General features: G+C 37.2%; 1 pseudogene; it reads right to left on the bottom strand.

Moving 5' to 3' along the window:
• Positions 1 to 1,917: 1,917 nt before the first annotated feature.
• On the bottom strand, positions 1,918 to 3,827 carry LOC125353686 (annotated as a pseudogene).
• Between the last annotated feature and the right edge of the window lie 14,173 nt (positions 3,828 to 18,000).

The raw sequence follows: 18,000 nt of genomic DNA, 5'->3' as shown, positions 1-18,000 counted from the left end.
CTAACAAAATCATTTGAAGATTATTCAGTACCAAATTAAATTACAATAAACAGCTTGTCAAATGTTCTTTATGAAGGCTAAATGTGTATAAACTACAAATTGCCAACAACAGTAGCAAAGAAGCAGTAAAAACAAGCTTCTAATAAAGTGATCTAAGAACTGAGCATCCAAACTGGGAGGATCAAATCTATACCAAAATGTCCACTGAAACTCTGGTGTTTTAGTTGTTTTTCCAAATCTATGAAGCACAGCCAGAACTGTGGTATCTTTTATATTAAAAACTATTCTTGTGAGCTGGAATATGGCCTAGTGGTAGAGTGCTTGCCTTGCATACATGAAGCCCTGGATTTGATTCCTTAGCACCACATATATAGAAAAAGCCACAAGTGGCACTATGGCTCAAGTGGTAGAGTGCTAGCCTTGAGCAAAAATGAAGGCCCCGAGTCCAAGTGCCAGGACTGGCAAACAAAAACAAAAACAAATAAAATAAAAACTATTCTTGATAGTTCAAGAGCACCCTTACAAAATAGCTAATTTTTATGTGCCACTCCTTGGCTTGAACTTGGGACTGCCCCTAGCCTACTTGAACCACAGTGCCACTTCTGGAATTTTTGAAAGTTAAATGGATATAAGAGTCTCCATAGGTCTCAGCTTCCTAAAAACCTAGGATTACAGCCTTGAGTTTCTGGCACCAGCTCAAAATTATTATTTTTTTAATATCCACCAGGATGGAAAAAAATTTCTAGTTGCACTGGATCTCAAAAAGTGACACATGAATTGTGTTGGATTATGCAACTTTAATGTTTTAACACCAGTGTTTATATATGTTACCTTTTTAGTAAACTTGGTTAAGATAATTGTTTTGGTCCTGAACCTTAATATTTTAATGCCAGATGGAGATCTGAGCTAGATAGATTTGTTGGAATATGTAGAGCTCATTCTATATTAGTATTTTTTGTCCATCAACATACTCTGAAAAGACATACTTTTTAGAAGTCTGACCTCCTAAGTATTTATAGTATTAATCACAAAAAGGCCATACTAAAGCTACCAACACAACCATGTTCATTTCAGCATCATTTCCCATAACTAAAAGATGGAACCAACCCAGATGCCCCTCATTAGATGAATGGATCAAGGAAATATGATATATATGCACAATAGAATTATATGCCTCTATCAGAAAGAGTGACATTGCTCCATTTGTAACAGAATGGAAAGACTGGGGAAAAAAAATCATACTATGTGATGTGAGCCTGACTCAAAGAGACATAGACCCTAAGGTTTCCCTCATTGGTAATAATTAGTATAAATCTGAGATAGTCCTAGCAGAGGATCACAATAGCTCAATGACAATGTATATATAACCATATAAGATGAAGCTAAGTGAAATGAACTACAAGATATGGAAACATGTGTTTTTTCATTGTTGTTATTTATAATGTACTATGTGAAATTATTTTTTCTTGCATTTTTCTTCTGTATGGTTTAGTTGCTTCTGTCACTGTATTTGATTTTGGTACCCTGGGTATTGTATATACATTTATCTGAATTAGGGAAGGAAAGGGGAACATCAAAATGGTGAGACTAGGGGCAAACCAATGCAACAGTGATACTTACAAGACAATATGAAGTAAGTGAACTGTACAACTTGGGGGGGTTTAGGGAGCGAGAAAGTGGGAGAAAAATGAGGGAGGAGGTAACAAATTTGACAAGAAATGTACTCACTACCTTACATATGTAACTTGTAACCCTCTGTACATCACTTTTACAATAAATTTAATTTTTTTAAGTTGCAAATCATTTATTTTCCATAAAAAGAAAGGCTCTAGGTCAATAAATTTAAAAAGATATTTCCTCTAAATCTTTTAAAACAGACTTGGTTTTCATCTCCAACAGTGACTCTTTTTCCCCATTTTACCACACAAAAGCTGCTCACTCTCACAACATGCGGACTCCAAAGCGCTGCCATTCTCACTGATAAATCCAAAGTTCTTGTGTTGTATCCAAACAGGCTAACATTGCCTCTCTTTTCCATGCAATCAATCGGGGATCCATGTCCTTGGGCCTTGTAATCACATCCACATTTTCAATAATTCTCCTGAAGGAAGGTGGCATTTTGTTGAGAATTCTATGCTGCAGAAATTCTTGAGCTTTATGAAACATTAAGCCATCTCCCACCACCAGGATGGAGCTGTACATCTTCTTCTTTGTGTCATCAGATGAACAGCAGTCTATGCTATGGAGGATGGCTTTATCCAGGCCCAGGGCTTTCCCTTCAAACAGTGAGATAGCAGTTTTCCTTGACATCAGTGCAGTGAGGGCTTCTTCAGAATCATTGCCAGCTATTAGACAATTTTCTTGGGAGAACCCCAAGTCCACCTCCTGGGAATGAAGTCTTTCAGGTAGATCAGCAGACTGGCCACGAAGATCTCCTTCAACCCCAATAGGTTTGGATGCAGACTTCCGGTCAGCAGTAGCTTTTGCGGACTGTTCTTGCTTGCTCTGCGTGGCCAACAGGTAATGTTCATCATGAGGATCCTCAGGATCACCTTGGGATCTGTGCTGCAAAGTTGTCATTTTCTGCCCAACAATTCCAAAAGTTGCTGGGTAAAATAACGCCATTGGAGCCTGGCGTTTTTCATCACCTAATCAAAACTGGTATAGCAAGGCAGGAGAATCTGGATGTTGAATCTGAAATTCATGGTCCTGAAGTCCAGAGATGTCCTGATCTAAATGACAAAAGGTTTCTTTTAGATGCTGCAGGAGAAGGCAATCCATTTTGTTTGTTAATTGGCATTCTTGATAAGGGAACCCAGGCTCGCTGCATGAGCCAGTAAAAGCATCTTGATACATCAGATCCCCCATATGTCAGACATAACCGAGTGTTCCAGTGAGATACACCATCCTCTACACAGCACACACTTGTCTTCTGGTCCCCAACATCTACAATACATGTGCTGCTTAAGCCACTTCCAAAGGTGGCACACACAGACTCCTGATGGACAACAATCCCTGAAAAACCCATCTTCATTAGTATCATATTCACTAGTTCTTTCACATGCTGTTTATTGTAGATATCACGAATTAACAAGATACATCTATAATACTTTAAATCTTTCAGTGGGATTTCTAAGTATTTTTGCATTGCATGAGACCATATTACTTCAGTATCAGCCAAGAGAGCTGTAAGGGAGCCCCCTGGTCCTGGATGAATATTTAACTGACCTCTTCTGATAGACCAGTGGATGTTATAGCAGTCCAGTGGATTAACATACAAAGCCTCTTTTCCTACTGAAAACTCAGGGTGATGAGATGTGTTTGTCCACTTATTTCCTGAGCAGTGGTCTAAAATTGCAGGTCACATCTGCTTGTTATAGGAGCGTGCTTGTTCAGGGGACACAGGAATCCCGTCTTGTACCATTTGAAATCTTTTTAGACCATATTGCTTGATCCACTATTTTAAGGCCATTTTGTCTTTGTTCATTACTTTCAGGTTTATTTAGTCCGTCCCTTAGGAGCCAGTTGTCCTTGTACAGGGGCTGCTCTTGTTGTTTGTGTCTTCATGCAATGACATGAGGAATACTGACAGGAAGTGTGTCTGTGGTTCGTCCAATTATTAAAGTTGTAGAACCTGGATGTATAACAACGATGAAGTTGCTCTGGATTTGCTTCTGCAGCGAATCCGGCACCAGTGCAGGCACAATGGGCCGCTTCACGCCACGCTGTTCTTTCTCCTTCTCTCCGCTCTTCTCCTTCCCGTTCTCCGTGTCCCATCGTGGCTGCAGACGCTCACCGGCCTCTAGCTCTAGGCCGACCCCCAGCATGGAGTAGAAAACTTAAATTTTTTTAAAAAGTGCTTCACAAAAATATTTTAAACATGAAGAGTTTCTGACATGCATAAATTAATTTTCTGTAATAAAAACTTGTTTAAAATATTTTCCTTATAAATTGTAATGCCAGGAATACTGCTGCTTTGAAAACTTTCACAGATTATATATAATCTAATAATTGAATATTATAAATACTTTTGTCATACTTCTCATTAAAAAGGTATTTTTCTATTTAAAAAAATTATATTACTGCTGGGCACAAGTGGATCGTGTTTGGAATCCTTGCTTTTCTGAAGACTGAGATTTGATGACTGCAGATCAAAGCAGGCCAGGGCAAAAGAGTTCATAAGACTCTTATCTCCAATTAACTATAAGAAAATAAAAGAAAAAAGCCAAAAGTGGAGTTGTGGTTCACGTGGTAGAATACTAGCCTTGAGATGGAGAGCATATAAACAGTGCCCAGGCCCTGAGTTCAGGCCCCAGGACTGGTACCAAAAAAAGAAAATTATTAAGTATATTTGCAAATAGCATGTTAAAATTTTCTCATCATTTATTTTCTGTACCATCAAATTTTTTTAAATACATTTTAATTTTAAATACTTAATATTTGTGATGCATTTTACTTTTTACTCTTTTACCCAGAGGAAACATTATGTGAAAATATTAAATGAAAATACTGGACTCGAGAAGAAAACTCAACAACATTTTAACAACACAAACCAAATAGTAATGCTTTGACATGCAAAATGAAACCTAAATTTTACCAATAGAGGATTTTTCTTTCTACATTAAGGTATCTTTCTAAAGATCTCATGAATGGAAAGTAACTTCTAAGATAAGATGTATTATTTCGTGGTCCATTCAGTCTTTTGTTTTTTTAAACTTGTTCCTTTCTTAAGGAATAAAAGTAAAATAATATCTATGTTCTGTGTTATGAAAGACATTTTGCTTGATTTCTTATAGAATGTCAAAATAAATATGTAAGTAAGTCTGTCTTTTAAATCTAGAATTTAATAAAACTATACCTGTTGCAATGTGAATGATTTTCTCTGTTTTTAAAAATTTTAATAAACCTTTATTGTCAAACTTTTAAGCTTAACAAAAAATTTGAAAGAATTTTACACTGAATAACATGTTTGGACTGCTATTTAGACTCCATAATTATCTCTTTACTGTACTGGCTTATCCAACTAGATAATCATTTCTTACCCATCTGTTTACTTATCAACACATTATTTTTGGAAGCATTTCAAAATAAGTTGCAAACATCAAAATACTTTATCCCAAGCGTCTTATGCATGCATATACTTAAGTTCAGTAAGATATTTTTCTATGCTATTTTTTCTTTTAAGGAAGATCTGTGTACAATGTAATGCATAAATAGTAAATGTACTACAGTAAGAATTTTGATAAATGTATACATCTGTGTAACACAAGCCACTATTAAGATATAGAACATTACCGTCATTCTAGAAGGTTCCTTTCATGTATTTTTTCCAGTCACTTGCACCTCATCTCCAAACTTGACACTTCCAAGGGAAGTAGGACTTAAAAAAAATTTATTATAAAGATGAAGTATAGAAGGGTTACAGTTTCATGAGTCAGGTATTGAGTACATTTGTTTTCTTTCTTTTTTATTTTTTTTATTTCTTATTGTCAAAGTGATGTACAAAAGGGTTAAGAGTTTCATATGTAAGGTAGTGAATACACTTCTTATCCAACTTGTTACCTCCTCCTTTGTTTTTCTCCCACCTTCTCCCTTTCCCATTTCCCTCCACCCCCACCCCCATAATTTGTACAGTTGGATTACAGTATATAGTTTTGTAAGTATTGCTGTTGCATTGGTTCATCTTTATTTTTTGTCTCTCAATTTTCATGTTCCCCTTCTCTTCCCTAGTTCCAATAAATGTATATACAATACCCAGGGTGCCAAAATCAGTTACAGTGACATGAGGGGTAAAACCATGGGAAAGAACAGCAAAAGAAAAAGGTATAATTTCACATGGTATGTTGAAAATAACAACAGTGATAAAACACTAGTTTCCATAACTTGGAGTTCATTTCGCTTAGCATCATCTTATGTATTCATATGTATGTAGCTATTGAGCTATTGTGATCTTTCGCCAGGATTATCCTGGACGTGTATTCCCAATGAGAGAAGCCATAGAATCTATGTTTCTTTGGGTCTGGTTCACTTCACTTAGTATGATTTTTTCCAAGTCCTTCCATTTCCTCTTGAATGAGCTCCTTGGCAGAGAATGAAACTTTCTTAATAGAGACCAGAAATACAACAAATCAAAGAAAGGTTGGGAAAATGGCACTGCATCAAACTGTAGAGCTTCTGCATGGAAAAGGATATAGCTTGCAAGATAAATAGAAAGCCCACAGACTGGGAGAAAATCTTCACTAGCCATACAACAAAGGCCTCATAACTAAAATATACATAGAACTCAAAAAATTAAGTTTCCCCAAAAACAAATCCTCATAGAAACAACTGCCCCATTAATAAGTGGGCTAAAGATTTAAAGAAGAAATGAGAATGGCCAAGAGATACATGAAGTGCTCAACGTCACTGGCCACAAAAGAAATGTAAATCAAAACAACATTGAGATTCCACCTCACCCCAGTAAGAATGGCCACCATCAAGAAAACTAATAACAACAGATGCTGGCAGGCATGTGGCCAAAAGGAAACACTACTACATTTCTTTCTGAACAATGACACTCCCCCTCTCATTTTCTCCCAATTTTTCCCTGCTCATCCCCCTCCCTCTTGATTAGGGAAACGTGGTAGCAATTGTTAAAATGAAGTTAAATATTAGGTCAACCTGACTGGAAAATTCTGCTTCTGTAAATGGCTTGCTTAACTCATTTGTTGCTTGCTCTACCCCCTGCTTCAACCCCCTACATCTGTGCTATGCTTTTACCTTTATAAACCCCAGCTCAAGGACTGTTAAGAGTCACAGTTTCAACTCCTAAATCTGTGCTAAGTCCCTGGCTAGTCAGTTCGCTTTTTACTTCCCCAATAAATCCGTCTTTGCTTGAGATTGTCTCTGCATGGTGGACTCTGGAGGGACATGGGTTTGAGTCCCACTTGGGGTACGTCCCCTGGACCCCATAACATTCTGGGAGCATCACTGCTGAAATAGTTCACCCTTTGTCCCACCATTTCTGTGCTTCCCCTTTCCCTCCCCAATTCAGATATACTTATATACAAGACAAAAGGTACAGAAATCAGGGGCTGGGAATATGGCCTAGTGGCAAGAGTGCTTGCCTTGTGTACATGAAGCCCTGGGTTCGATTCCTCAGTACCACATATATAGAAAAGGCCAGAATTGGCGCTGTGGCTCAAGTGGCAGAGCACTGTCCCTGGCTAGCCTTGAGCAAAAAGGAGCCAGGGACAGTGCTCAGGCCCTGAGCTCAAGCCCCAGGACTGGCAAAAAAAAAAAAAAGTACAGAAATCAAAACAGTGACAAAAGGGGAAAAAATGGGAAAACAAAACAAAACTCACATTCAATTATCTGGCAAGAAGTCTCCTTACTCGTTATACTTTGGTTCCCTTTTCTATAAATATTGTTGTTCTTTATATTCAGACATACAAGATTTGAAAGTGTTGGGATAGAAAAAGATATTTAACAGAGCAAGAGCCTCAAAAAGGTAAAAGAACTGTCACTGAATAGATGGCCCTTAGGGTCAAGGCAATATTTAATTTTGGAAAAGAAGGTCATTTTTTTTGTAAGTTCTCTTACCTTTAAGCTAGATTTGTCCTCTGAGATCAAATCCTTTTCATAAAAAAATTAGAGAGACTACATAATTATCCTAATAGAAATTTTTATCTATGTAGTAGTTTTGCCATAGCATTTTGTTGTCTTCTAAGAACATGCCTATATAAAGGTAGATATATGACATTTATCTGTAATCCAAGCACTTAGGAAACTGCAAACTATAGGACAGAGTGAGCTGAGGCTGGAGGAGGGGAGAGAGAGAAAGGAAAAAAGAGAAAGAGAGAGAGAGAGAAACACAAAGAGACAGGTGCACACTGAGGGAGAGAAAGAGAGCAAGACAGAGATAGAGGAAGAGGCAAAGACAGAAGAGGGAGGAAAAAAGGAAGGAAGGAAGGAAAGGGAGAGTGAAAGGAAGGAAGGAGAGGGAGGGAGGGAGGAAGGGAAGGAGAGAGGAAGGAAGGAAGGAAGGAAGGAAGGAAGGAAGGAAGGAAGGAAGGAAGGAAGGAAGGAAGGAAGGAAGGAAGGAAGGGAAGGAAGGAAGGGAGACAAAGGAGAAAGGAGGTAAAGAGCATGACTATGCACTGTAAATATAAATTTTCTGAAAATATTTTAATAAAGTAAATCTTTTTTGCACTGGTTTATTTCAAATCTGACATTTGATACACACTGCCCTCCATACAAATTTGGCCTTTTATGTTTTGGGGTCTTTTTGTAAGCTTAAATCACGTTTCAAGGAAGTCTTTATTTTTAATTGGGAGATTATGGCTTGTCTTCATTTTGAGTCTTGGAATGTTACAGAAATGCAAAGCAAAATGAGAAAGATACACTGCAAAGCTTTTAATTTAGAACAAATAATTTGTAATGCCCCTACTTCACTCTAACTAAAATTTATAATAAATTGATAGGCCTATACAATATTTAAATTTAATGTAATACTGTACATTTGATATAATAAATAAAAATCATTTTAAAAGTAATTTTAGTAAGTAGTTGGTAGAGTTGCAACTAAAAATTTACTGAAGTTGTTAGATATTTACAAGTCTAGGTATAATGAGTTTAAGTGTAGTTGTAGAACTATTGACTTAAAAACCTAAATAATGTGATTGTGATTAGTATGATAAGCCAAGATGGTAAGAAAAGAAAGAAAATCAGCCTGAAATACAGTATTTTCTTGATTGTTTTACAGCTGTATACTTGAAAAGGTTGCATAACTTTTTTTAACAAGTTGGAGTTTATGCTTATTTAGTTTTACTCATCCTCTTTTTACTGCACTCTAGAAATATTATAAATTCTTGACATTTCTAAGCAACAGATCTCTTTGAGCAACCAACTGTGACTCAATACCATAAGGGGATAGCCTCATCCAAGCATATTATACCAAGTATATCAGACAGATTGGAGCCAGTACACAGATAGGAGGAAGACAGGTGAATCACCAACCAAGATGAGTTTCCAAACTCAAAAAGCCAAAGGAAAAAACAATTACAAGAAATTCAACCAAAAGAACCAATAATCACACTTGCCAAAAACCTCAGGATATAAAAATATATAATAACCTGAATAAAACTTCAACAAAATTATCTGTAATTATATGCATAGAAATATAAATTATTCTCAATAATAAAAAGCTATCTCTCTCTTGAGTATTTCTTTTTCCCTCCTTTTATTGTCCAAGTGAAATACAGAGGGATTAGTTTCATATGTAAGGCAGTGAGTACTTTTCTTGTTCAACTTCACTTGAGTATTTCTAACTAGGACAAATACTACATAATCCAAGTTAGAATTTTATTGCAGTTTTTTTCAGTCTCACATACTAACAACCTAAGTATGACAATTTAAAAGAATGTTAAAATTTAACAAAGAGAAGCCAAGCTCTGGTGGCTCATGCTTGTAATCCTAGCTACTCAGGAAGATGAAATCTGAGAATCATGGTTCAAAGGCAAATCAGGCAGAAAAATTTGTAAGACTCTTATCTCCAATTAACCACCAAAAAAGTGGAAGCGGACCTGTGGCTCAAAGTAGTAGAGTGCTAGCCTTGACCAAAAAAAGGTGAGGATAGTGCCCAAGCCCTGGATCCAAGCCTCATTACTGACCAAAATAAATAAATAAACAAATAACAATAATAACAAGTGAAATGCCAGGGAAGTGCCAACCTCTTACACATTCAGAATCAGAGATGAGTCACTCTGCATAACGTTTGCTTCCATCAGTATCTGAAACTTCTTATACCATCCATGATACCCAGTAAACCCACTCCAGTGCAATCATTGTTGCTTTCTGGAAGATTTCTTCTCTACACTAATTTTGAATCTGACAAAGAGCAAAGTGAAGTTATGAACCTTGGAACAAAATGGAAGTCTGCCTCCTGACTTCCAGTTTTCAGCTATATGATTTTGGAAAAATTTATTTGTCCTCTGTAGGCCTCAGTTTTGCCCTAAAAATGGCAATAATAGTGACATATATGCACTGTGTTCTTGCAGAAATTGAAAGCATTAAGTGATGAATTCTTTGGGACAGGGCCTGTAAAATAGTTCCTAAACAAACATTTGGGGCTGGGGATATGGCCCAGTGGCAAGAGTGCTTGCCTTGTATACATGAGGCCCTGGGTTCAATTCCCCAGCACCATATATACAGAAAATGGCCAGAAGTGATGCTGTGGCTCAAGTGTCAGAGTGCTAGCCTTGAGCAAAAAGAAGCCAGGGACAGTGTTCAGGCCCTGAGTCCAAGCCCCAGGACTGGCCAAAAACAAAAACATAACAAAACAAACACTGGCAGAAATTGAAACATCGATTTTCAATCTCCTGTTCCAGAACCCAGATCAAGGAACAACTTACTGACTGACTGACGGATTCATTCATTTATTATTCGTGTTGTAGGGCTTGAACTCCGGGCCTATGCACTGTCCCTGAGCTTTTCTGCTCAAGACTAGTGCTCTATTAATTTGAGCCACTGCTCCACTTCTGGTTTTCTGGTAGTTAATTGGAGATAAGAGTCTCCAGACTTTCCTCCCCAGGCTGGCTTTGAACTGGAATCCTTAGATTTCAGCTTCCTGAGTAGCTAGGATTAAAGGCATGAGCCACCAGTACCTGGTTGTTCACAATTTTTACTATTGTACCATTGCTCTTCTCTTCCCTTCCTCATCATTTTCAAATTTGCCAATGCCTTTGAAAATTGGATTTTCAATTAACATATCTAATGTGTATTTAGCTCAATTAATTCATGCAGTAATTCAAATTCAGCTCCCTCAGAAGCTATGTCAGAATTTTGTGGTCCCCCGTTGACAGAACTTGAAGTGGCAAGCTTTCCAGGACAAGGAGGGGAAGCACCTACACTGCATTGAATCCATTGCTCTCCATTATCAAGGACTCTTGTACATTCTAATTTTCTTCTAAGTCTCATGAAAGCCTAGAAAATTCTATTTGCTTATACTCCTCTGAGCAAATTGGCATGCCCTGAAAAAAGGCATCTCTTCAGAAGATTTGTGTGGGGACCTTTGGGTTATTTTAACCATTCTCATCCTCAACACCATTCAGGGAAGAGTATAGTCATTCTCTCTTACTTCTATACTAATCTAGTTTCCACAATTCTCAGCCAATCTATACTGCCTCAGAAAATACTATTTTGTCCAGTCTGTATCTCTGTCCTTCAGGTCTTTGCTCATATTTATTATCTCTTGATCGCATGTATTCTTATAAGCAAGTTGGGTTCTTTGAAGACATAAAATGCTTTCATGATGAAGACACTCCCCCATGCATTTCTTTCTCAAGGAAATGAGAGCAAAAGCCTAACTACCTGATGGATGAGAAGAAGAAGAAAAGAAGGAGGAGGAGGAGAGGAGAAAGTAGAAGAAGAAGGAGAAGGAGAAGGAGAAGGAGAAGGAGAAGGAGAAGGAGAAGGAGAAGGAGAAGGAGAAGGAGGAGGAGGAGAAGGAGGAAGGAGAAGAGAAGGAGAGAGGAGGAGGAGGAGGAGGAGGAGGAGGAGGAGGAGGAGGAGGAGGAGGAGGAGGAGGAGGAGGAGGAGGAGGAGGAGGAGGAGAAATTTAGAGTATTAGAAATCATGATTAAAAGAAAATATCAGAACTCAAAACTTTTTACCTTATTACATATTTGGTGACATTAATCAAATTGTGTCTATTCTGTGATCAAATAAGAAATAGTTCCTCAGCATCTATTGCTTTAAAGAGATTATGTGACATGCTAGGTACACAAAAATAAATATAATACAGTTTGCATTCTCTAGAAATTTACTTCTTAATACCCAACTAGGTTTTATTCTCTTAATTCCTTTTCATTCTTCATTTCATATCATGATTATTTTGGTCTGTATTGTTTTTACCTGCTTCTTTGCTTCAAATTCCTTTCAGTTTAATGTGGTTCCAACTCATCTTTTTTCATGCTTTCTAAACCATGAATTATATCATTCTTTGGCTTGAAAATTTAGTGTTACAATTATCTTTAGGATAATGCCTAACATAGTGCTTAGTGTTTGAAAATAGTATATCCTTTCCTCTCCAAAACAATTATATCAATTATCACACGTATAAAGACATTGATGCCTAGAAATCTTAAATCTGACTACTTAATAATAATTTTAAGAAAGAGAAGAAATCTTAAATTATTCTGAACAAGGGCATAATTCCGGGACAACCTAGACTTAAAATTAGCTTTCTTATTTCTGGATACATTAATTTCAGTATTAATGTTCAAATTTTTGTAAGAAAGCTTGCCTTTCACATTAGGATTATCCCAAAGTATGACTATTTCTATTTTTTAGCACTGGTATCGTAAATAATGACACAGGTCACATGTCCTTATTTACCATCGTTCCACAGGAAGAAGGAGAAAGGAAGCACCAATGTCTCCAAATTAGTTACTCAAACTTTCAGTCCATTTGGTTACTGATTTTAAGCCAAATCACCTTGATACAGTATATATTTGAGTTAAAAGACAAAATACTATGTAATATGTTCCAGTTTATACATAATATTAATGTGAAAGTCATATATAAGCCCTAGTCTGCAGAGTTTACTATCAGTAAACTATAATGCAGCATACAAATTCACTACATCAAATGAACTGAAACATTTTAGTAAGTTATCCTCACATAATAAGCAACCTCACATTTTAAAAATTTTTTAAATTTGGCAATTAATCATACTTCTAAGAAGCCTATGTTATAGCAAACAGATGGTTCACAGGCAAACCTCAAAAACACCAAAGGTACTTATGATGGCAAACTTCACTGAAATTCTTTCCAAAGCAGTTGCAATACTTTGCTGAAAAAGTGATAGTTGGACTTAATGGTTTTCTTTTCTCCCTTCTGTCTTACTACTGCTGTGCTTTACAATCCTCAAACTAAGGAGTCCTTTATATAAACGTGAAAATCTTATGACACCATTTCCTCTACCTCCAGCTCTCATCCTAACTAGAGAGCTTTGTGTACACAAAAAAAAATTCTATTTTCTGTGTGGTATATGATATTTAAAAGTATATTGCATTGTATTTTGGAAATTATCATATGCAAAAGAGTGCTTTATTTTCCAAATATAAATTAATATATTTTGCCTGGCACCAATGGCTCATGCCTATAATCCTGTTATTCAGGAGACTGATATCTGAGGGTCACAGTTCAAATCCAGCCCAGGCAGGAAAGTCCATGAGACTTTTATCTGTAAGTGACCATAAAAAAGCCAGAAGCAGAGCTGTGGCTCAAGTGGTAATGTGCCAGTGTTGAGCCAAAAAACTAAGGGACAGCCCCAAATCCCTGAGTTTAAACCCCAGGCCCACACTATATATCATCTCTAAAGTTTCATGTTATTGTTTTCTCACAGCTCATCTTGGCTACTACTTTCTACTTGTTAAGTGAGGTGTGCTTATACAACAATATTGAAGTGCAAGTAAAGGCTCCAAGTGGGTTTATAAATGTCTATATTTAGAATCTCTGTAAACCGAAAAGTTTCCAGCTAAGTTGGGCACCAGTGGTGGAACTCTTAATCTCCAACTAACTAGCAAAAAGGTGGAAGTGGAGGTATGGCTCAGGTGGTAAGAGTGGAAAAAAACAAGGAGAACTCAAGGGCTGGAGTTCAAGCTCCAGTACCAGCATAGGAAAAAAGATTCCTAGCTAAAAATAAAATCATAGAATGAAAATGGTATTCTCCGATGCCACAGGCATCCAAGTGCCTGCTGTGCTAGAGCTAGGGAACCTGAGTCTCTTGGCTTGTGACCCAGGAATCTGTATTAAAAACAAGCACCAAGCTGATAGTAATAATCCCAGAGACTGAGGAATTAATTAATCCTATTCAATTATTTTGACAGGTGATGATGTTAAAGTACAAAGATATAACATGCAGCAAAGTTAATTTGGTGGTCTAATTTAAGCAACTTTTAAAAATGGTGTTCAGGAGTTTATTTTTATTATTTCTATTATTAACTCCAAGTTATTAAAACTAATTCTTAACTATAACTTTATTATCTTTAATAATCATTGGACTTACTATTATTTGTAGTAAATAAATATGTTGTTGTATAGACAGCTAAAATAACAGACTGAGCACATTCCCTTACCTTTTCTTAGAGGTAGAACATCACTAAAATATCACTAATAGAATAAAAAGGATGTAATCGGGAGAGAAAAGAAGAATCTTGATCACATATTTTGGAAGATATAAAGACATGGAAGTATGGCTGCTGATGTGGTAAAGAACTTTAACCTAAGCACATATCAATGAGTTTGTCAATAAAAAGTAGGCTCCTTTGTCCCAAAGAACTCAGAAGCAGCTATCATGATACATAACAAGGGTAACAGTTAAAGGAAAAGCAAGGCATGTGGTACCTTCCCTTAGCCCCATGCCAACATGCCAATTATCAAATGCCTCTGCTCTCTCCATGAACAGAATCTTCTAATGATTGTGGAAGGATAGACCATGTAGTCAGAAGCACCAGAGCTAAAGTGAGAGCAGAATACAAGATGGCAAAAGACAGTAAAAAACAGTTGACCTGTGCCAAGGAGTCGTAGTGTTTCTCTTATTCCTTCTTGCAATGTTTTCCGGGTATCTGCTTTTACCTTGAGGTCTTTGATCCACTTGGAATTGATTCTGATGCAGGGTGATATATAAGGATCTAGCTTTAGTTTTTTTTACAGGTGATTAACCAACTTCACTAGCACTCTTCATTGAAGAGGCTTTCGTCCATCCTCTATTTTTGGCTCCTTTAACAACTGAACTGGTGCTCAAATGGTAGAGCAGTTGCCTTCAGCACAAACTGGCTTCAGGGACAGCACCCAGGCCAAGAGTTCAAACCCCAGGACAAGGAAAAACAAAAAGTCCTGAGAATCTGCAAAGTCTCACAGAGAAATATGATGAAGTAAGCTAAAGTTATCAACTACCATTATTCTTTGATCAGTGACAGACAGCCCAACACTAACATATAGTAGGGTACTTTCCTTTCTTTTCCCTATCATCTCCTTGCAGTTTTGCAAGTTTTCCTGAAAAAGTCTCTTTTAAAGAGTTAATTAATTTCTGATGCACTTGTATGAACTAGGGTAGTCTTTTCTCCTCTCTGCATATTTCCAGAAGCTTGAGTTTATAAAATTTTATGTTTCAGCTTTCAGAAGTATGTAATTTTCCTCCTCTAAAGTCTATTCAATAAATACCATTGACCTCAATTCTCAAGAGGGTCTCCTGAAATCAAATCTGGTCAAGTGGGAATTGTGACCCATAAGACCAGACTCAATTTTTGACTACCTAAAATTGTCACTGTATTTATCATTAACATGAATTAAAGATTGGTTAAAAAGTAATTCAGTCCTTAGCTGCAATTAAAAGTCTAATGTATGCTGTAGCCTGAGGACTTTGCAAAGTTTCTGGGTTTTCATTAGTGTTCATTTTTAAGTGGTTTAATTTTGCCTCTGATTGCCAGGTGCTAAAATATAAACCTTCACACTTGTGAGTCACCCAATTTAACCAAGCTGTGGCTTTACCCTCAAAGAGTTTCCTAGGTGTGAACCTAACTGCCCTGGACCTACAAAAACATTTTAGTCAAGATTTCCAGGGTAAATTCTAGCCCACTGTTGTAAAAACCACACAGACTCCTACCCTCACGTCCTTGCAGTTACTCCTACAAGTCCTGGTTTGCGGTACTGATTCTGATTCAGCTATGAAATTGGCTGTAAGACCTTACGCAACTAACCTCACCTTCCTGAGCCTCAATTGCCTTGCTTATAAAACGTGCATTTAAAGTATTTTCAAATAAAATGGTATGTGTAAAGTACCTGACATTTGCTAGGCACTTTCTAGACTTAAAAGCTGTTCCATTTCACTTAGAAAAATTAAAAATGGACATAAGAGGCAATTGAGACTATGACTGAAACACATGTAAATAGACACCAAAAACCACTGAGCCACAACTCCACTTCCAATTTTTCTTTTTGCTGGCTAGCTAGAGATAAGAACTTCATGGACTTTCCAGCCTGAGCTGTCTTTGGATTGCCATTCTCATATCTCAATCTCCTGAGTAGCTAGGATTGTAGGCATGAGTCACTTACGATGCCATCTTTATGTAAACATTTTCAATTTAAAGATGTAAAATGTGGAGAAAATGGGGATACCAAAAACATGAAATTATATAAGTAGCATGTCAATAAGAAACAATCTTCTGTAGGTATTCTCAAGAAAAACAGCCACCCACAAAAAAATCCTATCCACTTTATCTTCTCTTGCCTTTTTAATCTACTTTCTTTCTGTAATCTCAGTGCAAACCATTTAATGTTGTACAATCTTTTAAAATCATTTTGAAGCAAGATAGGAGGTATGTTTCTACATGGAAAAATGTCTAGTTAATCAAGCTGGCTTCAGCCACACATGGCAGTAATAATCCATGAGGCAGACTCCACTGGGCTATCATTTGTGGGTTTACAGACTTTGGAGTTTCAGAGATAAAGAGCTGAGGAAATAGGGCTTGCTGTGTGAGATAGAAGAGTAGATTGTAAGAGGCACAGGCAACAGGAACAGGGTCTAGTCAAGTGCTTTGGTACACACAGAGGCCAGCCTATCCACAGATCTATAAACCTAGCTACTCAGATGGATGAGCTCTAAGGATTAAGTTTCTAAGCCAGCTCAGAGAAGAATGTCTGTGAGACTCTTTTTAGAAGTTGAGCTATGACTCAAGTCACACAGTGATAGCCTAGAGTGAAACGTCTAAGCTCCAAGTTCAGCAACCAGGAAGGGTGCTCCCCTTCTCCCCCTGCAAAAGAAAGAAAGAAAGGTATTTTAAATCTGATTTTGAATATTTGTATAACTTTAGATGTTTTCACCCCTCCTGGGTATTCTCTGTGGTATGAAATTTCAAATATGAATTTACCCAGGATAAATATTGATGGGGTAAGGGATGGATAGATGGATGCTTGGAAGTTGAGTGTCTGTTTAGTGTTGTTCAACTATACAATAAGTAACTCCATTTACATAATCTAGAATGTGAATTCCACAATCCAAGGTGCTGAACTACACACCTTGCAAAACTAAACATGGTGACCAGTATACAAAAGATGCTAGACAATCTTGTAAGTAAGTAGATGCAAGCTAGCAATGAAACCTGGAACTAAGAAAAGCATATTACTGCATAGACCAAACACAGAAAAATAAACTTGAACTAAGAGTAAAAGTGGACTGGAACTTTAAAATACAACAAACTTCTGCTGAAACAGTAGGGACTTTGGCCAAAAATAACTGAGATAAGTGAATGGCAGCAGAAGCATTCACTAAGTCCTCAAAACAAATGTGTTCCATTCTTCGAGATATTTATAAAATCAGATGAGAAAGTGTGATGCTTAATTTTATGTGTCAACTTGGCTAGGATACAATACACAAGTATTTAATCAAATGCTAACCTAAGTGTTGATGTGAAGGTATTTTTGTAAATGTGGTTCATATTTGCAACCAGTTGACTTTGAGAAAAAGAAGCTTATCCTTAATAATATAGAAAGACTTCAATCAGTGGCTGGGAATATAGCCTAGTGGCAAGAGTGCTTGCCTCCTACACATGAAGCCCTCGGTTGGATTCCCCAGCACCACATACATGGAAAACGGCCAGAAGGGGCGCTGTGGCTCAGGTGGCAGAGTGCTAGCCTTGAGCGGGAAGAAGCCAGGGAAGGTGCTCAGGCCCTGAGTCCAAGGCCCAGGACTGGCAAAAAAACAAAACAAAAAAAAAGACTTCAATCACTTGAAGATTGTAAGAGCAAAATCTGAGGTTTCCTAGAAAAGAAGATATTTTGTCTTAAGACTACTAAATCAAGCAGACACACTTGGTTCACACCTGTAATCCCAGCTATTCAGGAGCTGAGACCTGGATGATCTCAGTCTGAAAGGAATAGTTCCCAATACTGAATCTCCAAAATAACCAGAACAAATGATGGTTTAAGTTGTAGAGCACCAGCCTAGCAAGCACAAGG

The sequence above is a fragment of the Perognathus longimembris genome, chromosome 6 (assembly GCF_023159225.1).
Source record: "Perognathus longimembris pacificus isolate PPM17 chromosome 6, ASM2315922v1, whole genome shotgun sequence".
Classification (NCBI taxonomy): domain Eukaryota; kingdom Metazoa; phylum Chordata; class Mammalia; order Rodentia; family Heteromyidae; genus Perognathus; species Perognathus longimembris.
The sequence above is the reverse complement of the archived record's forward strand: the minus strand, read 5'-3'. Positions and strand labels throughout refer to the sequence as shown.